At 39.4% G+C, this 8,881-nt stretch overlaps 1 non-coding gene across 1 annotated transcript; it reads right to left on the minus strand.

Annotated features, from left to right (window-relative positions):
- Nucleotides 1-1,902: 1,902 nt before the first annotated feature.
- Nucleotides 1,903-2,010, minus strand: LOC136210154 (small nucleolar RNA R71). The gene has a single exon (XR_010677862.1). It is a non-coding gene; the product is annotated as a small nucleolar RNA R71 (small nucleolar RNA).
- Between the last annotated feature and the right edge of the window lie 6,871 nt (nt 2,011-8,881).

The raw sequence follows: 8,881 nt of genomic DNA on the forward strand, positions 1-8,881 counted from the left end.
ATTGTGTCATTTGATGATGGAGCTGCATGTCTACCATACCCGATAAAAGGTGAAATGGAAGTTGTTAGGGAGGCAATGGGGTTGATGCGAGTAAAAAGAGCAAATTTATAAGGACGATCATTCATGGAAAAGAGCTTCAAAGTTCTAGTTTTCAACCAGAAATTACAGTTCAAACAGGAATCTTCACGAACAGCCTCTCAGTAGAACAGAACAACTTAAACAACAGCACTTAACGGGTCATTTGGAAGGAAAACGGATAAACGCGTGGGTCGAGCAAGTTACAGGAGAGAGAAAGAGAGAATTGCGTGGAAAGCAAGACAGCTTTCCATCTTGCGCCAAGTGTAGGAAGATTGTTTACTTGTCCTTGTTTTTACCTTTTTGTGACTTTTTGCCCTTGTAATTAGGGTTGATGTAAGGAGAGTATAAATAAGAGAAGGATGATTGTACTAGATACCTCGGCATTACCACCACCATTAGTTTTTATATTCTATTTTTATTTTCCGTTGCAAGGATGTTTTTGGGAAGAACAAGCTGTTCACTCATGACAATGAGTGAGTAGTTCTTCTGCAGGCCTAGCCAGCCATTTAGATAGCGACTGTAAGTATCTCTTATAAATGAATGAAGTATTTTTATCCATGATTGAGTGTTATTAGCATGCTTCAAGAATAGATTAAGATCGAGTCTATTTGATAGTTACCGAGGATGACACGACAGTGCTCCGACGTGATGGAAACAGCTAATCGGCATATGTTGTAGTGGACGGATACGAATCCAAGAAAACTACCACATATTGGGGTTTCTTTACGAATGCTCTCGGTTGCTTAATGCTTGTTTGTATGTTAGCGCAAGGACACTTGGTTAATACTACTTACTTAGTATCTTTGGAAATGGGACACCGGACCTTAGTGACCAATGAGAGAGAGACCCAACTCAGGAATATAGATCTAATTCATTTAGTGATAAAAGTTAGGCACAGTTGTTCGTTAGGCGTATGGCTAGATCTGTGCTTGTTTATCTTGAATTCATTCGTCTTACTTTCCGCTTGTTTCTGTTTATGTTAAGATCTCACACATTATTCATCCAAGTTAAGAATCTAACACTTAAGGTAACCTATTCTTCTCACTAGAGATCAATCCCTGTGGAATACGACACTTGGTCTTACCGAATACTACAGACGACCTAGTACACTTGCTAGCTTCCCTATTTAATACACCAAGTTTTTGGCGTCGTTGTCGGGGATTGTTTAAACTTAAGTTTTGAAGAATACGTATGCTTATTCCGTTACCTGTTAACCATCTGTTGTCTAGTCTTTGGTTTTTCGGTTTCTAGTTTTGTATGCGAAGAGCATGTGTTCATATCCTTCCTATAGACGTTGAAATAGAGAGAACGTACAGAAGAAGGAGAAGAATACTTAGGCAAGCTAGACGCATCAAAATGGATCGCGAGGTCGAAATGCCAAACGACGAGAGACAGAATGAGAACCATGAGGAGGGTCATGGTGAAAACGAAAATAATAATAATGGTAACCAGAGATTGCGGATGAAGGATTACTCCAGGCCATCTACTGAGGGCCATTCGTCGTGCATTGTCTTACCAGAGGAAGGCAATCGAATGTTCGAAGTGAAAGCGTCAATGGTTCAGATGCTACAAACAGCTATGCAGTTCGAAGGATACCCAAATGAAGTTCCAAATGCGCACATCCAAGACTTTGTCACCATGTGCAACACATTTCGTACCCACAAAAATGATAGTGATGAGGTTATCCGACTCAAACTGTTTCCCTTTTCCTTAGAGGATAAGGCGAGGAATTGGTTGAAAAATCTACAACCAGGATCTATCACGAACTGGGAGGAGATGGCTACCATGTTCTTAATGAAATATTTTCCGCCCAGACAAGCAATTAAGTTGAGGAATGAAGTTTCTAATTTTTTTTCAAGAGGAGGATGAATCCTTATCTGAAGCATGGGAAAGATACAAAGAACTGTTGAGAAGAGTACCAAATCATGGCATACCCATGTGGATGCAAGTGCAAAACTTCTATAATGGAGTGACCAACGCATACAAAATACAAATTGAATCAGTTGCCAATGGGAATCCCGAGGAACTAGAACCTCAAGCATTGTATGAGCTAATAGAGAGAGTGGTCAACACCAGTTACAACTGGCACTCGGTGAGAGCTGATGGTAAGAGAGTCACGAATACTGCAAACAGTGAGGCAATCAGCAAGTTATCTTCACAAATGGAACAACTGGTCAAAATGATGGGAAAGATGAACGTCTCAGCAGTCAATGCGCAACCCTCTGCCCCGATGGAAATCTTATCACCCGATGGTTGTGATTTCTGCAGTGGACCTCATCGACCAATAGATTGTCCATGAACCAAACCAGGTGCATCAATGCAGGAACAGTGTGATTTTATTGCCCGCCAACCACCGAATCCTTATTCGAACACCTATAACCCAGGGTGGAGAAGCCATCCTAACTTCTATTGGCAAGATAATCAGAGGCAACCAGCTATGCAACAATTTTATAGACAAGATCACCCATGGCCAGCATATCAACCATAACAAGGCAGCTCATCTAACCAACAGTATCAGCGCCAATCAAATGTTCAATAAGAAGGAAAGCCTGATCTAGAGGCCATGATGATGCAGTTCATGAAACAGACACAATCCTCCATAAAGAATCTCGAGACTCAAATTCAGCAATTTGCCACAGCCATATCCTCTAAGGAAAAAGGCGCTCTCCCAAGCAACACTGTGACCAACCCAAAAGAAGAAGTCAATGCCATCATACTAAGGGGAGGTAAAGAAATAAGGAACAGTGGTGAAAAATCTGTTACAGATAAAGAAGATGAAGAAAAGTCCAATGATCAACCACTTGTGCCTCAACACAAGAAAGATAAACAGGTGATTGAAGATGAACCAGGCACGCCTTGTTACAAACCAAGGGTTCCATACCCAGAACGACTGAAGCAACAGAATTGTGAGAAGAGACATAAGAGCTTTCTAGAACAATTGACAAAGCTGCACATCAACATCCCATTCATCGAAGCCTTGTCTGAAATGCCCATGTATGTCAAATTCTTGAAGGATTTGCTGACCAACAAAAAGAAACTGGAAAGTGTAGCCATGGTGCAACTGAACAGGGACAGCTCATCAATCTTACAAGCCAAACAGCAACTTCTAAAGAAGCTCAAAGATCCAGGGAGTTTTTCTATACCTTGTTCAATAGGAACACTTACTATTCAGAATGCTTTATGTGATCTAGGAGCCAGCATTAATCTTATGCCATACTCAATCTATATGCAATTAGGATTAGGAGAACCAAGACCAACAAAGGTCGCGGTCCAATTAGCGGACAGATCAATTCGATACCCTAAGGGTATAATTGAAGACATTTTGGTTAAAGTCGGAAATTTCATATTGCATGTCGACTTTGTTATAATGGATATTGTGGAAGATTTGGAAGTTCCCATAATCTTGGGATGACCTTTTCTAGCCACAGGAAGAACTATCATTGATGTGCACAAAGGGCAGCTTGTTCTAAAAATCAATAATGAAGAAGTAGTATTTAAGATGCATGAAGCAGTTTGTTACGCTTTAGTTTCTGATGATTCATGTTACTTTCTCGATACACAAGATAATGATTTGTTTTTGCAGGAGCAAGTTGATAAGGAAAAACGTCAAAAGGAGGAACAACTGTTTGATCTAGACCAAGAAGGGAGTAATAACGAAGGCACTGACAATGAAGAAGAACAGGATAATCTTCCTGACATAGATCCCGAAAAGGGGAATGAGGAGAGATGTCCCAAACTGAAACAGTTGCCTGATCACCTGGAATATGCATTTCTAGATCCACCAAACAGTAGACTAGTAATCATTTCAGCAACATTGACAAAAGACCAGAAGGAACAGTTGCTTACCATCCTAAGGAGGCACAAGACGGCTCTAGCATGGAAAATCGAAGATATAAAAGGAATCAGCCCGACCATCTGCATGCACAAAATTTTAATGGAAGAAGATCATCGACCAACTGTGCAACCGCAAAGACGACTAAATCCGCACATGAAGGACGTTGTGAAAGCAGAAGTGATCAAACTCATCGAGGCAGGAATCATTTACTCCATTCCGATAGTATGTGGACCAGCCCTGTTGTTATCTTGCATTTTCATATAGTTTTTAATATATTTTAATTATAGTAATCATACATTTTAAGATAGTTTTTAATATTTTATAATTGTTTTATGTTTAGTTTTGTGTTTTAAGAAATAATGCTTCTTCCATATGTTTTTAGGTATTATTTGAGGCAAAAATGCAATTATGGAATCATTGCTGAAGTAAATAAAGTTGCCCGACCAGAACTCCCTCCAGTTGCGACCTCGTAGCAGTTCAAGAATGAAGAATCCATGACTCTTTAAATAAATATTTATTGTCATAAATTCCTCAATAACCATCCAAGGAATGTTATGACTATTTGAAGAATCTTTTGAATGCTCAAGAAGGAGTTACACTACTTAATGCTCTCTTTAATTCTATTAAAGTTAAAAAGTTGCAAAGAAGAATTCAACTCTCCATTAATCTTCTTTTTAATTACATTAAAGTTAAGAAGTTAGAGCAAAGAATTCAATCCTCCATTAATCTTCTCTTTAATGGCATTAAAATTGGAAGTTTCAAGAAATGCATGAAGGCATGTGCAACTATTAATACCTACATTTGGAAGTATGAAAGCAGACCTGGAACACATGTGGAACAGGTCTCACCACACTCTCTTTATCTCTCTCTTTTAGACTTTTTATAGTTTTCTTTTTATTCATTCTCTTTCTACATTTGTAACTAATTCTAGTTTCTATTTCAAAGTTTATTCTCTATTCATCTTTTCTTCTCTTTAATTTAATTATGTTTTCTAGTTTATTTTCTGTTAACTTTCTTGTTTTCCTTCCATCTACCATGAACTAACTCCTCCATAGCTAGAGCTATGACAGAACTTAAACAAGTAAATAATTAACTGATAATCCAAATCCAAGTTCAATAGCATAAAATAGATGATTGAACTATGAAGCTTAATTTGCTAGTTAGATAAGTGATCAATATTTAGCTAGTCTTAGTTTGTTATTTTAGTTTACCGATACAAAAATAATTAACGGAAATACATATTTCAAACATATGTCTATGTGGTGCGGTTTTCGAGGTTGTGGTTTCACGACTTGACTTCGAGGTTTTCTCAAAGAACTTAATGCTTTTATTTTACTTTTATTTTTGACTGGACCAAAGCTAGGATAATTGTAAGTGAAATAGGGTTAATCTTGACTGGACCAAAGTTGGATTGATTTCCTTAGGAGAAAATCACTGTCTCTAAAGTTTGTTAAACGAACTTGGATAGGATTATTAGTAAAGTTATTTATTAGGTTAGGTGAAGCCTTGCTCTAGCACCTTTATCATAAGAGTTATAAATATTGTTTTTCTTTTCTTTAATTAATTGAGTGCAGTTATTTTAATTTTTAGTTTAGTAAACATCAAATCCAAAATTGATTACTTAAATAATAGAAATTCACAGAAATCAATAGATATAAACACAATCCTCGAGGGAACGATACTCTACTTACTATTTATTACTTGATAACGATAGGGTGCACTTGCCCTTAGTTTTGTACGATACACATTTCGTCCATCAAGTTTTTGCCAAGTTATTCCTAAGAAGGGAGGGACCACAGTGGTTAAAAATGACAAAAATGAGCTCATCCCTACCAGAACAATCACAGGGTGGTGGATGTGCATTGATTACAGGAAACTCAACGAAGCAACCAGAAATGATCACTTCCCACTACCATTTATTGATCAGATGTTGGAGAGACTAGCTGGTTATCAATTCTATTGTTTCCTCGACGGATATTCCGGGTATAATCAGATCCACATCTGAACCAAAGATCAAGAAAAGACCACATTTACCTGTCCATATGGGACCTTCGCGTACAAAAATATGCCATTTGGGCTGTGCAATGCTCCATCAACATTTTAGAGGTGCATGATGGCCATATTCCATGACATGATCGAGAAAACAGTGGAAATATTTATGGACGATTTTTCGGTTTACGGAACATCCTTCGAAGCTTGTTTGGAGAACTTAGAAGCTGTTCTGGAACGCTGCACAGAAACACAGTTAGTCCTAAATTGGGAAAAGCGCCACTTCATGGTAACAGGGGGTATTGTACTTGGTCACAAAATATCGAGCAAAGGGTTGGAAGTTGACAAAGCTAAAGTAGAGGTAATCGAGAAACTACCTTCGCCCAAAACGGTCAAGGACATTCGAAGTTTTTTTGAGACACGCTGGTTTCTACAGGCGATTCATCAAGGATTTCTCAAATATCGCACAACCTCTCTCTGCACTATTACACAAGGAGGCTAACTTCATATTCACAAACGAGTGCAACCAGGCATTCGAACAGATCAAGAAGCTTTTGACACACGCACCTATACTCACCGCACCAAATTGGGACGCACCATTCGAGCTCATGTGCGATGCCAGTGATCTTAGTGTAGGGGCTGTTCTTGGACAACGAATTAATAAGCAGTTTAAGCTCATACACTATGCAAGCAAAACTCTGAATGAAGCTCAACAGAATTACACAACCACAGAAAAAGAATTGCTTGCAGTGGTCTATGCATTCGATAAATTTCGTCCCTATCTCGTGCTCTTCAGAGTGACTGTCTACATCGACCATTCTATATTGAAATACCTGTTCACCAAGAAGGACGCTAAACCACGACTAATACGATGGTTGTTACTCCTACAAGAGTTCGGCTTAGAGATCAAGGATAAAAAGGGATCAGAAAATCTAGCAGCTGATCACTTATCCAGAATACAAGCGACCACAGAAATCGAACAACCCGAGATCCTCGACCATTTTCCTGATGAACAACTGTTTGCTATCTCCACGCTCCCCTGGTTTGCTGACATTGCGAACTTCTTGGCCTGCAAAATAAAACCGTTTCGATATTCCACTAATAAGTAACGAAAGTTTTATTCTGATCTTAAATATTACATTTGGGAGGAACCTTATTTATTTAAATTATGTGCAGACCAGCTCCTGCGAAGATGTGTGACTAGGGAGGAAGGCATGGAGATCTTGCACAAATGCCACGCTACGGAATCAGGTGGTCACTTTAGGGCCAATCGAACAGCTGCAAAGGTTTTTCAAGCAGGTTTCTTCTGGCCCACCATATACAAGGATGCGCAACAGTTCGTTCAACGATGCGATGACTGTCAACGAACAGGCAACATCTCTGTCGAAACGCCATGCCTCTAAACAACATCGTTGTTTGCGAGATTTTTGATGTATGGGGTATCGACTTCATGGGACCATTTCCCATCTCTTTCGGGAATCAGTATATCCTGGTCGCTGTGGACTATATGAGTAAATGGGTAGAAGCATGCGCGTGTCCCTCAAATGATGCCAAAGTAGTGATAAAATTTTTGAAACAATTGTTTACCAGATTTGGAGTACCAATGGCAGTTATAAGTGATCAAGGTACTCATTTCTATAACCAATTATTTGAGAAACTACTTCAGAAATACGGTGTCACACATCATATAGCTACACCATACCACCCCCAAACGAGTGGACAGGTGGAATTATCCAACAGAGAGCTGAAGCGAATTTTAGAGAAAACAGTCAATTCTTCACGGAAGGACTGGTCTCTAAAACTCGATAATGCACTGTGGGCTTACCGAACAGCCTATAAAACACCCATAGGGATGTCCCCTTTCCGGCTCTTGTTCGGAAAAGCATGCCACCTCCCTGTTGAATTAGAACATAGGGCATATTGGGCACTAACATTTCTAAATTTTGATGATCAGGATGTTAAGCTAAATAGGTGTGCTCAGTTGAATGAAATGCATGAATTCAGACTATTCACTTACGAAAATGCAATCAAGTACAAGGAAAGGACCAAACAGTGGCACGATCAGCGTATTCAGGCCAAGCATTTTAAAGAGGGTGATCTTATGCTCCTGTATAACTCATGCATATGCCTGTTCCCTGGTAAACTTCGCTCACGATGGTCTGGCCCATTCACCATTCACCGCATATTCCCTCATGGGGCAATAGAAATTCAGAACACCAATGGTGATACATTCAAAGTTAATGGACAACGCCTGAAGCCTTACTTGGCCCATGAATCCCTAGGAACTGTGGGCATTACCCATCTCCTAACCAACCCATGACAACTCAAAAGTTGGGGGTAAATAAATTTCATTTTTCTATTTTTGTTTTAAATTTTTATTTTCCGCAATTTAGTTCATTTTCAATTTCACTCTCTCACCTCCCCTATTTTAGTCCCCTTTTGAATAAATTTGTGTCTAAGTACATAGGGAAGTACGAACAATCATTCCTCTCACCAACCTGCACCACCCACGAGACAATCACCGCCTCAGCTGTCTTGTCCTTTAATGCCACATTGTCAGGCGACAGACCCTCAACCTCAACGGTCACAAGAATTGATATGGCTACCCCTCTTTCCAAACAGGGCAATTTAATTCCCTATTCTTACAGTGGAATAAGGAAAATGATTGGTTCAAACGGTTGCAACCATCCTTGACGGTTCGCCTTTCTGCCCCATCTTGTATAAAGGGTTGCCCTTTTACTAAAAACACACTTTTCTTCATCTCCAACCCCACTAACCGTTGTTGACACTCCGCCATAGCACAAAAGAATACAAGTTCTGCCACTGCTACCAAGGGCAAAGAAAAGAAACCTAATGTGAGCTCTAGTACCCAAACCTCTCTTGTCCTCTCCAAGCAACTTCTTACTTTCTCCGATGAAACCGAGCAAACTAACTACAAAACTTTCCAAAACACGGAGTTGTGCGCCACCAGACAAATTT

This window comes from Euphorbia lathyris, chromosome 10 (assembly GCF_963576675.1).
Source record: "Euphorbia lathyris chromosome 10, ddEupLath1.1, whole genome shotgun sequence".
In the NCBI taxonomy this organism is placed as follows: domain Eukaryota; kingdom Viridiplantae; phylum Streptophyta; class Magnoliopsida; order Malpighiales; family Euphorbiaceae; genus Euphorbia; species Euphorbia lathyris.